Genomic DNA, 20,610 nt, shown 5'->3' on the forward strand with positions numbered 1-20,610 from the left:
AGGAAGTTCTTGCCTCTGTCACAGACGTGGCTGCGCTCCGTGCTATGTATCATTACAAGATAGGCCTTCCTTTCAGACCCTGAATTAAATAGAGCCTTTTCCTCACCTTCTGCCCAAGTTTAATATTGGAATTTTCCCTTGGAGTTGTGATACACTCCTTATCCAGGGTGGAGTAATACACTCCTTATCCAGGGTGGAGTAATATTTTACCAGGTTTTATCTATCTACTGTCTGTCTATTTATCCATCTGTCCCTAGACCTTTTGTCTTTTCTCATGCTTGGTACTGAATAGAATCATTCAATTTGAGGACAAGTATTATTCTTTGGCTTTGGAAATTTTTAATATTATTTTTTTTATTATTGCCAGTACATCTTTTTTTTTTTTTTTTTTTTTTTAGAATTGCTCTAAGACTGATATCTCTTCATATACTTTAGGTTTTTAAAATATTTTCCATCCCTTTGACTTTTTGCAATGGGAAAAACCAGATTAACATGTTTTAATAATATGTAGGAACTCATTAGTATTCTTCAAAGCTTATTCCTTGGACTGGTTTTGCCACAAAGTGACAGTAGTTTTACTAGTGTTTTCATATTTAACATAGTTTACAAAAGCAAATATATTTAGGAATATGTCTGGCTTAACAAAGTTACCTCTGTTTTGGTCTTTTTTTACTGTAGAAATGATCAAAACCTTTACTGTGACAAGGAACAGAAAGAGATGCATTTCCTAGTCCTTTCCTCGTCTGAAAGAAGGAACCCTGCTGGGACACAGTGCTGGCAGGGGTTTCACTGTGAGTGAAGGGGAGCGGTGCCCGTTCCAGCGAGTTGTCCGCTCTCACAGTACTGCTCCGTTGCAAGTGCCCTAATTCCTTACAGCAGGGGCTCCCAAACTTTTTACACAGGGGGCCAGTTCACTGTCCCTCAGACCGTTAGAGGGCTGGATTATAAAAAATAAAAAAGGCCTGACCTGTGGTGGCGCAGTGGATAAAGCATCGACCTGGAAATGCTGAGGTCGCTGGTTCGAAACCCTGGGCTTGCCTGGTCAAGGCATATATGGGAGTTGATGCTTCCAGCTCCTCCCCCACTTCTCTCTCTCTGTCTCTCCTCTCTCTCTCTCTCTCTCTCTCTCTCTCTCCCCCCCCTCTCCTCTCTAAAAAAAAAAAAAAAGAATAAATTAAATAAATTAAAAAATAAAAAAATAAAAATAAAAAAATAAAAAAAACAAAACTATGAACAAATCCCTATGCACACTGCACATATCTTATTTTAAAGTAAAAAAAACAAAACGGGAACAAATACAATATTTAAAATAAAGAACAAGTAAATTTAAATCAACAAACTGACCCGTATTTCAATGGGAACTATGGGCCTGCTTTTGGCTAGTGAGATGGTCAATGTCCAGTTCCATATATGTCACTGCTAGCCGTAACAAGTGATATGACGCGCTTCCGGAGCCGTGACGCATGCGTCCCGCGTCACTGGAAGTAGTACTGTATGTGAGCGACACGGTGCTTTGCTGACCACCAATGAAAGAGGTGCCCCTTCCAGAAGTGTGGCAGGGGCCGGATAAATGGCCTCAGGGGGCCGCATGCAGCCCATGGGCCGTAGTTTGGGGACCCCTGCCTTACAGTGTCTTCTCCCACAGGAAGAAAAAGAATTATTATTGAGTGTAACTTAAGAGCTGCCTCTCAAAGCAGAACCAACATGAGGCCTTATGACCAGCTAAGGTTACATAAAATGCTTTAACCAACTTCCGTGTTATTGCCTACAGAGAGGAATTTTAGATTTCAAAATATTATCGTTGTACCAATACACAGCTTTTTGTTTGAACTTCTGTTTCTCATTTCACATAATAAAAAGTGTATAAAATGTCATATTTGTTCAATAAAATAATAACTCTTATGCATACCCATGTGATTTTTTTTTAAGAAAAGCCTATCTGAGTGCTCTAAATAATTATTTTTAGTAGCTCTGAATATTGGGAAATTAGCTTTTATAATTCCATAGCCTAAGAGAGATTAAAAAAGGACATTTTATGAAGTATGTATGTGAAAATAGCTGCAAATGTAAAATAAATTAAATTCCTATTTGAAATAGCCCAATATATAAATAAATAAAGAGTTGTTAAAAATTAAACTGTAATAAAGAAATCCCTAAACAGATGTAATGTAAAACATGATGAATTAAACCAAATATTTATTTATGAACAAGTTTTCTAAATTGGACTACACATAGGGAAAATGAGCCTATTTCTTTTAAGATGATTAGCATATCGATACAAATTATTCACAGAAGCCATGGTGGAAATGCATGATTAATGAGAATTGGTTTCAAATGTTTCCATATAATGATTACATTAAGTGAATAGAATGTGGATGGTGGGAGTGTTTTAGACACACACACACACACACACAAAATGAAAGAAATAATAAGAAAATCATGAGCAAAATAACAGGCATCCATCACTCAGCTGGTAAAGTTCTGACTAAAAGCAACAACAAAAAAATGAAGATAATAATCAAACACGTCCCACTTTGCCTTCCTGCACAGGTTCTGTGAGACCTTGCGGTCATTTTGTTCATATCTATCAGATAACAGAACCTTTAAATCATAATATATATATTTAGCAAAAGGGTGAGCCATGCGACTACGGAAGCAGAACCCACTCATTAGAAGACGAGACATTTTTCCTTTCCAAAACTTGACTGAATGCCAGCCACATTGATTCCGGTTCTTCTGGAGCGTGGGGGAGGAGACCTTGGCGAGCATCCGCTCAGAGTGACAGATAGTGCTCTCGGGAGTCTAGCAGTCACCCCTGGGCATATTCAGAGCTGTGCACTAACCCATAGCGACAGCCCACACCTGTGGTCCCCTATGAACTGCGGTGGTGAGAGGCTACGGCGGCCTCTAATGACATTCCATGATGGTGACACTTTGGTCTCAGGCCAGCCCGCATTCATCATCTCTTTGGCTGTCGATTGGCTTTGAGGGAGCTTTTAGACACTTACGGATATTCCAGTGTATTTCCCATTGGTCAGAATTACGGTTATTGATTTAAAATGGATTATAATATTATCAGTTTGCTCTAGTTAACATTGTAATTTTGCTCATACACCGGTATAACCAAATAATAAAATTAAAATCTCTCTATCTCTCTCTTTATTTTTTTTTTGCTGAATTGTTTTGGGATTGTTCACTGTGACCACTGTTGACTAGTCATAGGGAATATGGTGTATTCCAGAATATTACTTTAATGTGATATTTCCTTAAACCTAAACTGTCGTCAAGGCACCCATACACGAGCTTGGACCATGCAGGATTGGCAAAGTCAATGGCGGGTCTCCAATAAAAAGTCAGATGTGAAGTCTTGTCAAGGTTTGTTATTAAAAACAGGCTATACATTTGAAAAGATAAAACATTTACTGAATCCTGATAGAAACTGTGCTTTTATGAGGTGAAGGAAGTAAAAAGCACTCAATTTATTCAGAAAATCTGGCTGCAAATCCCTCATCAGCTAGCTAGCGGCTGGCTGGGTGCCTCCAGCAAGTCACTGATATCTCCGTAGTTCAGGGGAAACTGTCTCAGAAATGGGGGTCGTGGGCTTGCCCGCCTGACTTCCTGGGGCTGTGAGGGTAATCAGTGCAGGAAATCAACGCCAAGTCAGTTGGTAAGTTCTCAAGAAATATACGCTCCAAGTTGTTCCGAGTGGTGATTAATGCTTTTGGTGAATCAGCTATATTGTTTTCTTGTGCAAAAAGGTCTGAGATATAGCAAAAAAAAAATAAAAATTGGCATGACAAGTGAGATAGATCTCTATAGTTAGCCCAGAGAATGTCTCCATAAATCAAACCATAAATGTGAAATGATGGGGTCTATTCCAGTGTGATAACAGTTTCTTTTGAACTATTGACGTTTCTTAGCAATGCACTACTCTTGGGGTACAAGATGGCGTCGATAGTTTGGAATCACTTCCCTAATTACATAAGCATACCAGACTCACGAGGGTGACGTAATCAGGGAGAATAACTTTTACTTCATTTTGTATTATTTAGGGAAAATTCTTAAAACGTGTATTATTCTTCTAAACAAAATATCAAAAAATTTCAGGGGAGGTAAGAATAAGGTTACACGTCATCTAATTAAGAGCCCTTTAATCATCTAACAGAAATTAGCCAATCTTTCAGGTAATTTACCTTAAACATCCCTTCCCAACGAAGAAAGATGCTTCAAGTAAATACAATAAGTTTTCAGTATGGATGAACAGTTTAAAGTTCTAAAGATGAAGTGGTCCATTTGAACATTATTTGAAATGACAGTGCAAATGCTCTTTTAGCTAAATCACAAGGACCTCCTATTTGAGATACTTATGGACATTTTGCTATGACATAGGAAAAATATCAGAAAGAAATCACGGCGATGCTACTGGAAGTGAATTCTGGAATACCAAATGATAAACAAACGACTGCAACACCAGGCTGTATCTCTCTGAGAAACTATTCATCTCCAGGGTTGACATTTTCGGCTGCCACTCATGGCCATTATCAGAGAACGCAGCACATTTGATCACTTAATTTTTTTTTAAAAAAAGATACTTATTGCTAGGTAAACAATATTCTTTTGTGGCTCGTTAATAATAGTATTTAAAACCGTGCCTTGTTTTAGATGACATTTGAAACGAATGCTCAGGGGATGAAACCAGAATGATCCGAACTGCTCTGTAAAATACATTTAATTCTGAAGAATTTATAAACCTAAAGGGAAGCCTTCTGTGCTTTTGCTGAAGAGATACCATCTGAAGCACGTCAGCTCTATCCCCACCAGGCCGTATCAAAGGCGTCGTTTTATTGTAACTGGAAGAAAGAGAAGAAAAGGAAGAGAAATCAACCTGAAAAGACATTCACAGCAAAGCTCTTAGGATGTAAGCTGACTACCGAAATGCTTTTTCCTAAATTTTGTTTAGTACTATTTAGAAAAAAAAATAAGGCTTGCTTTCAAATAATCTACCTGGTCAACAGAAATATGTGATAAAACAGTTGACTCGCCACTGCACGTGACATTACACACCCGACCTCCACAAAACTAGTGAGTAAAAATGAGACTTCCCGCACTCCTTCCTGGTTGTATGTTTCAACACGGACCACGTTCACTTCCGTGCGTGTGAAGATTTTGTGTTTGTAATCTAAAGAATTGAAGAAATACACAAATACCTAAGAGAATTATAAATAGTGATTTTAGTGTGTGTGTGTGTGTGTGTGTGGGTGGGTGTGTGTGGGTGTGTGTGTGTTCTGCAGCAGTTAAACACTGAATGCCATCTGTGGAGCCAGGGGGCGAGGAGAACTGATACCAGAAACCCTTGGTGCAGACAGAAGGCGTGAGCCCAAGGAGAGGTGGCCCCTGACGCTTTATACTTACAAGAAAATTGCAGGAGGGGAGAAGGCACCCACTGGTCATCTATAAAAGAAGCTTTGTGGCCAGGGTAGCAGCTAGAGAGGCAAAGGAGCCCTCAGGCCCCATGGCATCAGCCCTGGGGGAACTCACACACCAGTCGTGCTGAGCCAACTTCGTGATAGGCAGGTGCCGTGGAGACGGGGCCACCCAGCAGGCAATGGTGTTATCCAGTAAGGAGATTTGTATTTATCTTTTTAAGGAAGAATGATGATAAGATGATTTCACTGCAAAACAATGGACCCAACACTGGATCAAGAGTTGTGATGTGTAGACTACAGGTCTTCTGTCAGGATTTGTCGTTACACAACAAAAACTTAGAGACCCAAATGGAGTAATAATGTGCTCTTATTTGGGATTGACAGGACATCTTAAAATAAACCGCATGAGATGCTTCTTAATAGGAATTTTCTGCGGCCCCAGGACCATTTTTGTTTCTGAGAAATAAATAATTTATTTCTGCTCTGTTAATATCAACATTTAAAAATCCATTTATATTTTATTTACTCATGTCAGCATCCTGTATGATTTTAAAGCATTGTGATTTAATTCAATAAAAAAAAAACCAGAGTACATTTATTCTATATTAAATTTCCGGCTTCACAAGCTTCTGGCTCCATTCATAGACTTTTCCCAAGCATGCATTGTCCTCACACATCCACGCATTTTCCTCACACACCCGAAGTCTTACGCAGCATCAATCTTTCTTCAAGTCTCCTCCCGGCTGAGATGGCCATGACCAAGGCAATTCTAGTGATAAAATACACGGACTTGACTATCATCACTTTCTTTTCAAAGAACGCAAGTGAATGGATGTTCTCAGCCTTATTCTGTCTGTCCCAAACCTCAGGGTGTAGTTTGCTGAAACACACCAGAACACAGAAGTGCAAAAGTGTGGCACTGACCTCATCTTATATTTCCACACTTACTGGTGTGTTCAGTCAAACTTGAAATGCAAATACAGGCATCCCTTTCTTTTTGAAAGTTCCCTTTCTGCCACTTTGCTCCTATGAAAGAGCTACGTTAGCGCCTATTGTTGCTAACCCAAAGAAGTCCCAAGATGATTTTTGCTCTTACAAAAAAAGGCAAAAAGTAAAAATAGCGGTCAGTGCTGGCTTCACAGGGAGCCGTGATAGAGGCACAAGCACTGGTGAGTGAAACTACGCGGTACCTACCTTATTTCGACATTATGTTGGTTTTACGCGTCATTTGGTTTGATCTGGTAGATTATATTTTGGGTCTTGGAACACTTAAAAAAAGTTTTTTTCCCATATAATTTAACAGTAATTGCTTCTTCGCTTTATGCGATTTCGGCTTACGAATGGTTTAAAAGGAATGCTGTCTTTTCAGATAGCAGGGGACCGGTTCTGCAAACTGCCCAACCACAATCTTTGCCACACACAGAATTCTGTATAGATAAAAAGCATTGAGGCAGATGTTTTCCACCTGGTCAAATATTGGAAACATGCCATCGTAGCCCATTGAAAACAAAGGTTAGCCCCATGGCGGAGTGGTCATCTCAACAGATGTAGAGGTGTCCGGTGTGGACACCAGTTCGTGGTGAGCCTGCTCCCGGGGACGGTCCTTAGTCCATGCTCCTGGCTGTTTTACTCCCCACTGAGTGGTGAGATGAAGTATGTCTTTTATGGAAAGCCTTCCTAGTCTCCTTTAGCCTCTCCTAAAGCCTCTGCTCTTACGTTGTTGTCAGTAACATTTATTATAATTTACAGAGATACATGTGTGGGGTAGGCCTTTTTTATCTGTCTTCCCTAAGTTGTAAGCTCCATCAGGTCAGCTGAATATATACAAGCCCACTGTCGTTTCTGTAGCTGCCACCTGGGGCCATGCGCTTTCTCTGCAGACGGTCAATATTTCGGAACAAATCTGTGCAGCGTCAGGGGCTATCCGGAGCGTCTGAGTGGCCTGAACCAGCATCTCAGGAGCCCCGGCTAACTCCAACTGCGTCAGGATACAGAGGCTGACTTCAACGGGTTAAGCCGAAGAATACGGTAGAGTTCTAATATTAGATGAAATGCCCGTCTCCTCGTGAGAGACAAAGGTTGATCCACGGTGCGAAAACGTGACCAGAGCATCCCTCTGAAAGGCTGGCTTTTTTTGGTTTGACTCAGCCGAAGAAGCAGAGTCTGTCCTTCACATGCCCTGAAACCCGAGCCCCAGAGAACGGTGCCGCTCTCATTTAGCCTTGCATTCTGCCCTCCTTTCATCCTTGGGAACAGGAATATTTGAGATCGCAAGAGGATCAGAGGCTGTGAGTCTTTGCTGAATTCAAAGGGACGTCTTCCGAGTTCCAAGAACAGGAGGAGGCTTCGGCAGAAGTTCTGAGGTTATTTTATTTTTTTTTTTAAATAAATTTTTATTAATGGTAATGGGATGACATTAATAAATCAGGGTACATATATTCAAAGAAAACATGTCCAGGTTATCTTGTCATTAAACTATGTTGCATACCCCTCGCCCAAAGTCAGATTGTCCTTCGCCACCCTCAATCTAGTTCTCTGTGCCCCTCCCCCTCCCCCCCAACCCTCCCCCTGTCCCCCCTCCCCCCACCCCTGGTAACCACCACACTCTTGTCCATGTCTCTTAGTCTCGTTTTTATGTTCCACCAATGTATGGAATCATGTAGTTCTTGTTTTTTTCTGATTTACTTATTTCACTCCTTATAATGTTATCAAGATCCCACCATTTTGCTGTAAATGATCTGATGTCATCGTTTCTTATGGCTGAGTAGTATTCCATAGTGTATATGTGCCACATCTTCTTTATCCAGTCTTCTATTGAAGGGCTTTTTGGTTGTTTCCATGTCTTGGCCACTGTGAACAGTGCTGCAATGAACATGGGGCTACATGTGTCTTCACGTATCAATGTTTCTGAGGTTTTGGGGTATATACCCAGTAGAGGGATTGCTGGGTCATAAGGTAATTCTATTTGCAGTTTTTTGAGGAACCACCATACTTTCCTCCATAATGGTTGTACTACTTTACAGTCCCACCAACAGTGAATGAGGGTTCCTTTTTCTCCACAGCCTCTCCAACATTTGCTATTACCCGTCTTGTTGATCATAGCTAATCTAACAGGGGTGAGGTGGTATCTCATTGTAGTTTTGATTTGCATTTCCCTAATAACTAATGAAGCTGAGCATTTTTTCATATATCTGTTGGCCATTTGTATCTCTTCCTGGGAGAAGTGTCTATTCATGTCTTCTTCCCATTTTTTTATTGGATTGTTTGTTTGTTTGTTGTTGAGTTTTATGAGTTCTTTGTAAATTTTGGAAATTAGGCCCTTATCTGAGCTGTTGTTTGAAAATATCATTTCCCATTTAGTTGGCTGTCTGTTTATTTTGATATCAGTTTCTCTTGCTGAGCAAAAACTTTTTATTCTGATGTAGTCCCATTCATTTATCTTTGCCTTCACTTCTCTTGCCATTGGAGTCAAGTTCATAAAATGTTCTTTAAAACCCAGGTCCATGAGTTTAGTACCTATGTCTTCTTCTATGTACTTTATTGTTTCAGGTCTTATATTTAGGTCTTTGATCCATTTTGAATTAATTTTAGTACACGGGGACAGGCTGTAGTCGAGTTTCATTCTTTTGCATGTGGCTTTCCAGTTTTCCCAACACCATTTGTTGAAGAGGCTTTCTTTTCTCCATTGTGTGTTGTTGGCCCCTTTATCAAAGATTATTTGACCATATATATGTGGTTTTATTTCTGGGCTTTCTATTCTGTTCCATTGGTCTGAGTGTCTATTTTTCTGCCAATACCATGCTGTTTTGATTATTGTGGCCCTATAATATAGTTTAAAGTCAGGTATTGTAATGCCCCCAGCTTCATTCTTTTTCCTTAGGATTGTTTTGGCTATTCGGGGTTTTTTATAGTTCCATATAAATCTGATGATTTTTTGTTCCATTTCTTTAAAAAATCTCATAGGGATTTTGATGGGAATTGCATTAAATTTGTATATTGCTTTGGGTAATATGGCCATTTTGATTATATTTATTCTTCCTATCCAAGAACAAGGAATATTTTTCCATCTCATTGTATCTTTTTCGATTTCCCTTAACAATGCTTTGTAATTTTCATTATATAGGTCCTTTACATTTTTTGTTATGTTTATTCCTAGGTATTTTATTTTTTTTGTTGCAATCGTGAAGAGGATTATTTTTTTGAGTTCGTTTTCTAATATTTCATTGTTGGCATAGAGAAAGGCTATGGACTTCTGTATGTTAATTTTGTATCCTGCGACCTTACTGTATTGGTTTATTGTTTCTAATAATCTTTTTGTGGAGTCCTTCGGGTTTTCGATGTATAGGATCATATCATCAGCAAAAAGTGATACCTTTACTTCTTCTTTTCCAATATGGATGCCTTTTATTTCTTTGTCTTGTCTGATTGCTCTGGCCAGAACTTCTAGCACCACGTTAAATAAGAGTGGAGAGAGTGGACAACCCTGTCTTGTTCCTGATTTAAGGTAGAAAGTCCTCAGTTTTTTGCCGTTTAAAATGATGTTGGCTGATGGTTTATCATATATGGCCTTTATCATGTTGAGATATTTTCCTTCTATACCCATTTTGTTGAGAGTCTTAAACATAAAATTGTGTTGTATTTTATCAAAAGCCTTTTCTGCATCTATTGATAAGATCATGTGGTTTTTGTTCTTTGTTTTGTTGATATGGTGTATTACGTTAACCGTTTTGCGTATGTTGAACCATCCTTGAGATTCTGGGATGAATCCCACTTGATCATGATGTATTATTTTTTTAATATGTTGTTGTATTCGGTTTGCCAGTATTTTGTTTAGAATTTTAGCATCTGTATTCATTAGAGATATTGGTCTGTAGTTTTCTTTCTTTGTGCCATCCTTGCCAGGTTTTGGTATGAGGGTTATGTTGGCCTCATAAAATGTGTTTGGAAGTATTGCTTCTTCTTCAATTTTTTGGAAGACTTTGAGTAGAATAGGAACCAAGTCTTCTTTGAATGTTTGATAGAATTCACTAGTATAACCGTCTGGGCCTGGACTTTTATTTTTGGGGAGGTTTTTAATAGTTTTTTCTATTTCCTCCCTGCTGATTGGTCTGTTTAGGCTTTCTGCTTCTTCATGACTCAGTCTAGGAAGGTTGTATTGTTCTAGGAATTTATCCATTTCTTCTAGATTGTTGTATTTGGTGGCATATAATTTTTCATAGTATTCTACAATAATTCTTTGTATATCTATGATGTCTGTGGTGATCTCTCCTCTTTCATTTTGGATTTTATTTATTTGAGTCCTGTGCCTTTTTTCTTTGGTGAGTCTTGCTAAGGGTTTGTCAATTTTGTTGATCTTTTCAAAGAACCAGCTCCTTGTTTTATTGATTTTTTCTATAGTTTTTCTGTTCTCTATTTCATTTATTTCTGCTCTGATTTTTATTATCTCCTTTCTTCGGCTGGTTTTGGGTTGTCTTTGTTCTTCTTTTTCTAGTTCCTTAAGGTGTGAAGTTAAGTGGTTTATTTCGGCTCTCTCTTGTTTGTTCATATAGGCCTGAAGTGATATGAACTTTCCAGTTCTGAGGTTATTTACTGTCGCCTTTCGGAATTCAAACAGCCAACTTCTACCTTGACGCTGGCGTTACAGAACAGCTGGTTTGCATGACAGATTACAGTGTTGTAACCAATATTATAATTAGGATAGAAAGCAGATATAGTAGATTCACATTTAGGAAGAGCTGCAGAAGATTAATTACCTATTAAAATTCTACGTTCATCATTTCACTCCTTTTCCTTTTTATTAAGTTTTTTTTTTTTTTTTTTTTTTTTTACTATTTGATGCTAGAATGAAAGGATTCCAGTCCATTGGAGAGATGAATCTAGTGTGTACTAATTTACCATGCTGAATGCATTCAAACTGGAGGACCCAAATGTGTTATCAAGCATAATTACTTGAGAGTTAACTCTTAAGCAAGATATAAATCCAAATTAAAATTGCCAAGGATCATCTGTAGACAGAAGATACAATCAAGGAAAATCTATATAAATAAAGCCTTATCTTTAAGCAGTCTGAAAATCACCACAATTATTTGATTCGTGTTGCCTACTATATTTTAACTTGCCTTCTTCTGACTTAACTCTTAAAGCATTGAAAGGCATACCCATTTTCCTATGTTTAAATGTATTCATTTTCTATGAGCTTTTATATTAGCTGACAGCTGTCACAATACTGTCACCGGAATCTTCCATCTAATTATGCATGCAAATGCAGAGAATCCAGCAAGAATATTTTTAATAATGTGGGTACTTAACGCCACTTTTTTTTTATTAGACTAATTAATATAATTGCATGCAATACCGCTTGTGCCATCAATTCTAAATCAAAAGCTGTCAATCATTTAAACATAATGTGATAATACGTTTTTGTTGGTCTCATCTAAAACCACAGTTTTAGATCTGAGAGTCCCATTTGCCTTTTTTTTAAAAAAACAATAGGTCAGCCCTCTTCCAAAGTTAATTATGAAAGTCTTTCATGTGAAATAGAACATGGTGAAAACAAGAAGGGGGGCAAGCTGACAGTGGGAAATGGGACACCACCCTCCAGAAAGCTGTTCTGAGGAAGAACTTTCAGCTGAACTTCTCAGGCTAAGTTTTGGAAGTCCTGATTTGCTTTCCTTATGGAAACAGAGGATGGGGGCACAGTAAACCTATTCCACCCTTCTCAGCATTACAGAACCAGCAAACCTGCGACACGAGGACTGTATGACTTTTCTTTCATACTCACAGCGCAATTTATCTTGGAGTCATTATAGCTCAATCATCAGCCTATTAGGAATAGTCATTGTCATTTTCATAGGCTGTGTGTAGGGTATTATGTCTGAGTGATTTAATATTCTCTGCTTTCTGGGCCTCTCTGGCAAGTAGCGCACAAACAGAGCCACAGGAAGATGAAAGCGAACACCGCTACATGACTATGAAAATTATTTAACCAGAGTTGCGAATCTAAGTGAAGTCACATATGTTAGAGCCAAAAATAATCAAGAGCAGCTCTACTCTTCACAAACATTATCATCTGCATTAACATCTACTTTTCTGGTTTCCTATCTAGCCTCACTACCTGCATTTTTCCTTTTTTTCTGAATGCTAGAGACTTTAGATTTGTACTTTCAACTCAATCAAGGAAACAATCATGTTATTGGAGAAAGAATGGTGAGTATAAGAAAAACTTAGTGTGAGACCTGGCTTCACTGTGCAGTAAGCGGGCACCCTTAGGTACAATACTTACTAACTCTGCACTCACAAACCTCGTCTTAAAATGAGTGCAGTAGTGTTTCCTGCCGTCTCAGCATGGGTGATTTTAAATGTCAAAGAGAAAACATAGATATAGAATGCAGTCTGTGAACATGCTTTATACACATTATATCATTTAGCCCTTGCTCTAAAATTCAAGCCAGTAGTGTTATATGTAAAAGAATAAACACACCGTTTATCTTTCCATGTGATTGGTGTTATCTGAGATCCTTGAAGATTCTAAGTGAAAATTCTAGTGGAGGATCTCGTTAGAATTAGGTGACAGAAAATGTAAATTACATTGGCTTGCATTTTGATCTGAGATTTCAAATCTATTTTTTTTCAATAGACATGTATTTTTAAAAACAAAAATCGACATAAAAATATCAAACACTTTGGCCTTGGCTGGTTGGCTCAGTGGTAGAGCATTGGCCTGGCGTGTGGCAGTCCAGGGTTCAATTCCCAGCCAGGGCACACAGGAGAAGCGCCCATCTGCTTCTCCACCCCTTCCCTCTCCTTCCTCTCTGTCTCTCTCTTCCCCTCCAGCAGCTCCACTGGAGCAAAGTTGGCCCCTGGCACTGAGGACAGCTCCATGGCCTCCGCCTCAGGCGCTAGAATGACCCTGGTTGCAGTGGAGCAATGCCCCAGATGGGCAGAGCATCGCCCCCTGGTGGGCATGCCGGGTGGATCCCGATCTGGCACATGCGGGAGCCTGTCTGCCTCTCCGCTTCTAACTTTGGAAAAATAAAATAAAATAAAAAATCAAACACTTTGATGCGCCCCAATTGCTTCCGTAAGTCAAACAAGACTTGGTCCCCATGGTCAGCCTTTGTTTTCCAAATCTCCGCTCATCGTCCCAGTAAAAAAGATCCATGTGTTCGCGTGGAAGGACAGCATGCGAGAACCCTGATAGAAGGGCAGACATTACTGAGGGTTCTGGGATAGAAGAAAGAGAAAATTATATCAAACACCAGATGTTCAAATGTTCTAAACTTTGTTAAGGATGGCTAGTAATTCTCTCTCTGGCTCTCTTCCCCTGCTAATGCCACTAATAAAAAAAAAGGTATATAATTTTTATAATTTTTAAAAAAAATTATTGAAAAGGTGACTCGTCCCACCTCGTCCCGCTATGCGGTCATCCCTCCTTCTCTCCTCCTCAGCTTTCCCTCCGCTCCTCCAGGCGGCGTCTGCCTTCTCAGAACAAAACCATCCAACAAAAGATTTTTCTTAGAACTATCCAGATACAACATCTGAGAGAATGAGAAATAAAATTGATTAGGGTTTACAGGGCATAATACAATTTTATTAGAGCGCCCACAATTCTCTCCCTGCCTAGCACGGATAATAGAAATAACAAAGGAGAGTAGCTGACACAATATGAAGGCCGGACAAAAAGAATTGACGGTAAAAGGCATATGCTAAAACACACGTGAAATGAAAAGAACCACCTTAAAATTGTTTCTTGGTGTGCCAGTTCCACGGTGTGAAACACGTTCACGTCGCTGTGAAACGTCCCCAGAACTTTTTCATCTTGCAGAATTGAAACGCTGTCTCCGTTCAACAACAGCTCCCCTCTTCACTCGCTCCCAACCCTTGGGCCACCAGCAGCCTTTGTCCTGTTTTTACGAGTTTGACTTGTTTAGATAGCTCGGGTTAAGTGGAATCAGACAGTATTTGTCTTTTTGTGACTGGCTTATTTCACTTAGCATGACAAGTCCTCAGGGCTTATCCACATTGTAGCGTGGATTGGTACTTCATTCCCTTCCTATGGCTAAATAATATTCCACTACATATATATTATATATTGTTATAGGTCACATTTCCTTTATCCATCTATCCAGCAGTGGACATTTGAGTTGCTACTATCTTGTGGACATTGTGAATAATGCTGCTAAGGACATGGGTGTGCACGTATCTCTTTGAGATTCTGCTTTCATCCTTTTTGCACATGTATATGCAAATATTTAGACACTCACCCAGAAGTGAGATTGCCGAATCATACGGTATTTCTATTTTTAATTTTTTGAGGAGCCACCATACTGTTTTCCACCGAGGCTGGACCATTTCGTAACCCCACCAACAGTGCACAGGGTTCCAATAATATCTCCACATCCTTGACACACTTGCCATTTTCTGTGTTGTTGTTGTTTTTTACTATTATTGATTTTGGAAAGAAAGAGAGAAATATTGATTTGTTCCATTTATTTATGCACTCGTTGGTTGATTCTTGTACGTGCCCTGACCAGGAATTGAACCCACAACCTTGGCATGTCAGGATGATGCTCTAACCAACTGAGCTGCCCAGCCAGGGCACTTTTTTTTTTTAGAGTAGCCACCCTAATCAACGCGAAGAAGTACCCCATTGTGGTTATGACTTGTATTTCTTTGATGATTAGTGATGTCGATCATCTTTTTATGTGTTATTTGGCCATTTGAATATTATCTTTGAAGTAATGTCTATTGATGACTCCTCTTCTAATTGGGTTATTTGATTTGTTGTTGAGTTATAAAAAGTCTTTATAAATTCTGGATATTATGTCTTATTAGATATTATTTTCAAATATTTTCTTCATTCCATAGGTTGCCTTTCAACTTTTTGAATGTCTCCTTTGATGCAAAAAAAAAAAAAGAAAAAAAGAAAAGAAAAAGAAAACTTTGATGTAGTTCTAGTTTCCAATTGTGTTGGGGCTTTGATGTCATATCCCACAAACCATAGCCAGACCTACTGTCTTGAAGGTTTCTTTATTTTTATTTTAGGAGTTTGAGATTTTACATTTAGACCATGGGTTCATTTTGAATTAACTTTTGTATATGGTATATCATGAAAGTCCACTTTCATTCTTTGGCATGTGGAGATCCAATTTTCCCAGCACCTTTTTTTTTTTTTGTATTTTTCTGAAGTTGGAAATGGGGAGGCAGCCAGACAGACTCCCACATGCGCCTGACTGGGATCCACCCAGCATGCCCACCAGGGGGCAATGTTCTGCCCATCTGGGGCGTCACTCTGTTGCGACCAGAGCCATTCTAGCGCCTGAGGCAGAGGCCATGGAGCCATCCTCAGCGCCTGGGCCAACTTTGCTCCAATGGAGCCTTTGCTGAGGGAGGGGAAGAGAGAGAGAGGAAGGAGAGGGGGAAGGGTGGAGAAGCAGATGGGCGCTTCTCCTGTGTGCCCTGGCCGGGAATCGAACCCAGGACTCCTGCACGTCAGGCTGACGCTCTACCACTGAGCCAACTGGCCAGGGCCCCTAGCACCATTTATTAAAGAGACCATTCTTCTCCACTGATCCATATTGGCACCCTTGTCAAAGATCATTTGACCATATATGTGAAGGTTTATTTCTGGGCTCTCTCTTCTTTTCCCTTGACCTATGTCTGTCTTTATGCCAGTAAAAAACTGTTTTGATTACTGAAGTTTTGTAATTGCAGTGACTAATTTTATCAATGGAGAAATAAGAACCTACTGTGGGAAGTTAGGTTGGTAGGGGAGGAATAGATACAAAAGAAATTATATCTGTGCAACTACGTTTTCACTTGTGAGTTTAATTTTTCTTTTCATAGTCTTCTCCTCTGAAAAGGACTGCCCGAAGGGCACTGTAATTTGTGTAAGTTAATTGGATTTTTTTCAACATAGTGTGCAGAGGACAATGTCTTTAAATATGTTTTTATTCAGAATAGGTTTCTTCCAAGTGGAAAATTAAAATAGGTAATTGAGAGAGAAAAATAAATTTCTACCACGACCCCCAAAAAGAAAATAAAACAGCTTATTCAGATTTAAAAAAAAAAAAAAGATGTCATGAACAGAGATACACCAAAATACCCACAGGAAAAAAAAAATTGAATCTTTTTGTGACATTTTGCTTTAAAGATGAATGTGCCTTACGTTGATCTGGACTCATAGAGTGTCTACATATTTGGTCCACGCGTCTCTTTTTTATTCTTTCTTAATTTACAAATCTGATCATTTTAGGTGGTCAAAATACACTGAATCGATCTTGAGATAAATCCATGAGTGTAAAAAACTTGACGTCTGTTTTTAAACGTGTTTAGGAAGCAATTTCACATTAATGAAATGGACCAACTAAAATTAAAGGGAAAGGCTGACAATAAACCCAGATTCTCGAAGGCTACGAGTCTCCTAAAACGAAAATCTTGTCTCCGGCTTGACTTGACGTCATCCTTCTCTTGTTCCTGAGCTGAAAAGGGGAGAATGGAGAGGGGGAGGTCCCAAACCTCTTTCTAAAACTAGTTCCTTAAACAATTACTGGCTGTAAATGTTTTCACGTTCATTTTTGTAGACCTAGAGAGCGTGTCATGATAGCGTCTATGGTTTCGAGGGGGACTACCCTGAGAATCAGTGTGTGTTTTCTTGATTATCAATGAAGGTGAGTGTCATTTGATAGGTTTACAGACCATTTGGAGTTCTTTTTTAGTCAAGTGCTTATAGAAATACGCTGTCATTTTTCTCATGCATTTTCTTTTTCTCATTAATTTGAAGGAATCCATCATATGTTGTGGGATTCTTGTCAGCTTTATGTGTTGTGAATATCTTCCCGCTGAGTGATTTGTTCTGACTTACCTTTAACTTTTTATAGTATCTGGAGAACACATTTTTTTTTTAATTTGGAATGTAGTCAAGCTCACCATTTACCGCTGTGGTCAGTGCTTCTCTGAGCTCTGTTCCAAGCCGTGTGAAACTACCTTAGTTTCTTCAGATCTTTGATAACTAATAAGGCAAGCCCAGCCAACCTCTTCTTTTCAGAAGTCTCCTGACTTTGTATTCATTCCTAACTGTTAAAGCTCTTGCTCACAAGCAGCACCTTCTCGACCCTTGGGGGGCACCTATCAGAAATGTCCCCACACCCTTCTCTGACCCACTTAGCCTTGAACTGCCTGGGACTTCACTCACTGTCCCTCGTGTCCACTCGCCCTGGCTCTAGCAGGCCTGGAGGCCTGAGTGGGCTCCCTTCCGTGTGGGCCATGCTCACACGCCCACGGACCCACCCACACACCCACCCACTTCCGCGGCGCTCAGTCTGCACCGCGAGAACACAGCCTCTTCTCTGTAAACCTCTTGAAGCTCAGTCTTTCCCTCCGGCTCCCCGTCGGAGCAGTTCCGCCCCTTCCTGGCCTTTCGGCCTCTTTGCTGAGACTCCAGTGGCCGGTGCACGATTCCGTCCCTCTGCATCCCAGAGCGAAGATCTTATGGATGCCAAGCAATTCCCTCACACCGCTCGCGCCCCTTTTGCTTTGAGGTAAAGACCAGGCTGGGGAGTGGGAAAATGGACCCACATCTCTAAACACAGGCATTCCGACCCAGTTCTCCAATGAAATTCTCATACCGGTCTTGATTCTTGGTTCTTCTGTCTCCTTACATAACCCTAAGGTGGTGCGGGGCCGCGTGTCTCAGAAGCGGTTCAGGGTCGCTCGGATTGGCCCGGTTATCTGGGATTTCTCTTTGGCAAGTGAGGACGTTGCACCGACTCCTCTGTGGAATCTCCATCTAAAACCTCAAGGCACAGAAGGTCAGATTTAGCAATATGTTTCTCTGCACGATTTGAGATTTTTTCAATTAAAACCAATAATATATTACCTTGGATACAGGCAATTGAAGTCAGTTAAGTCCATCAGTGTCATAGTACAAATGCCAAAACTCGACGTCAAGGGCTTCGCTGAGGGACACCTTGCTCCCGGGGCTGCACCTGACCTCACACATTCCCCGAGTTTCTGGACGTAACTACGTTAGTAGCTCACTTTCGGTTTTCTCTGCAGTTTTTAGTTTTGCATAAATAAGAGAATACTTATGGATAAAATTCCTGTGTATCTTACAAAACTAAGTCTATTATGCCTTATAGAAGAAATGGTTGATATGGCAATACTGAGATAATTGAAATAAAAAAAAATACGCATGATATTAGGAATGTGTTAATTTCTGTATGAATGATAATGAAAGTGTGGTCATGTTAAATGGTGTTTTTATTTTGGGATGTGTGCTGAAACATTGAGGGTTGCCAAGTTGTGAGGTCTGCAACTAGTTTCTTTTTTTGTTTGTGAGGGAGAGTGTGAGAGGACTGACAGGGACAGACAGACAGATAGGAAGGGAGAGAGATGAGAAGCATCAACTCATAGTTGTGGCGCCTTAGTTGCTCATTGATTGCTTTTTCATATATGCCTTGACCAAGGTGGGGGAGGGCTCCAGCTGAGCCAGTGACCCCTTGCTTGAGCCAGCGACCTTTGGGCTCAAGCCAGAGACCATGGGGTCATGTCTATGATCCCATTCTCAAGCTGGTGTGACCCTGCGCTCAAGCTGGTGAGCTCAGCTCAAGCCGGCTACCTCAGGATTTCAAAACTGGGTCCTCAGCATCCCAGGCCGATGCTCTATCCACTGCTCCACCGCCTGGTCAGGCGGCAACTACTGTCAAATGAATCAGCAAAAGTAGATGAGAGAAAGGGACGGCAAGGTGTTAATAGTTGACAAAGAAGCAGGTAATATACAGAGGTGTACCAGTCATTTGTTTTCCTGTATCTTTGAATCTTTGCATAATAAAGTTGAGAGGAGGCCCTGGCCGGTTGGCTCAGTGGTAGAGCGTCGGCCTGGCGTGCAGAAGTCCCGGGTTCGATTCCGGCCAGGACACACAGGAGAAGCGCCCATCTGCTTCTCCACCCTTCCCCCTCTCCTTCCTCTCTGTCTCTCTCTTCCCCTCCCGCAGCCGAGGCTCCATTGGAGCAAAGATGGCCCGAGCGCTGGGGATGGCTCCTTGGCCTCTTCCCCAGGCGCTAGAGTGGCTCTGGTCACAACAGAGCGACCCTCCGGAGGGGCAGAGCATCGCCCCTGGTGGGCGTGCCGGGTGGATCCCGGTCGGGCGCATGCAGGAGTCTGTCTGACTGTCTCTCCCCGTTTCTACCTTTAGAAAAATACAAAAAAAAAAAATTTTTTTTTTAAATAAATGAAGTTGAGAGGAGAAAAAAGGACAAGTTAAGGAAAAAAGACTAAACTAGATGCTTTCCATGCCATTAACTTATGAATCTTTTTTTCCCCGTTATTTAATACATAGGATAAGTGTATAAATATATTGAAAGAAATTAAAAAGTTGATGCTATTGTTCTGATGTTATTATGTCTTATAAATATTGAACACTTGTTGTCTGGCAGAGAATGTAGCCAGCATTAATGTGCTAATGTCTTCATAATTCTCTGAGCTCCTGAGATGAGAAGTGCGATGTGGTTGAACAGTACTATTGTAACGGTGATAGCCATTATTAACCTTGTTTGGGGTTTTATGTTTCAAAGTGCTCAGTAACCATTTCTGTGAGACCCATTATTAACGTTTCAGCCAGAGTACACTTCAGATTAATTGATCACATTCCTGACCTATTCAATTTATGTTCAAGACTTACCTCTATGTTTGGTTATAAGTTATTGTTTTAAGCTTTCCATTTGTTTTGTTTTGGTTTTGGGTTTTTTTAACCCAGAGATTTTCAAAGTTATCTTTGTGATGAAAGTACTTTCAAGTAATTCAACTTTTTTCTTTTCTCTAACGGATTTTCGAAGGTAGAGTTATTTTTACTTAAAGCAATGATCATGCAGAGGTTATACAATGCTATTTGTGAAGAAAATTGGCAAATTATAGTCACATTTTCTCCATAGCTCTAAAATCCAGGGTATTTTTGCTATCCAGAAGGTGGTAGATGTAGTTTAATAATTTATTGTGAAATCATTGATTATTGATTTTACAAAAAGTCAAAGAATAAAAGAGTGTGTCTTTGGAGTAAGGTTTGGATGTGATTTCTAAACCCACCATTGCATGACCACAGTTTTCTGTTAATTAAACTTTGATGGGTTTCAGCTTTCTTATGTGTAAAAAGCAGAAAATCACTCCTTTAATTTATTGTGATGATCT

The sequence above is a fragment of the Saccopteryx leptura genome, chromosome 11, assembly GCF_036850995.1.
Source record: "Saccopteryx leptura isolate mSacLep1 chromosome 11, mSacLep1_pri_phased_curated, whole genome shotgun sequence".
NCBI lineage: Eukaryota > Metazoa > Chordata > Mammalia > Chiroptera > Emballonuridae > Saccopteryx > Saccopteryx leptura.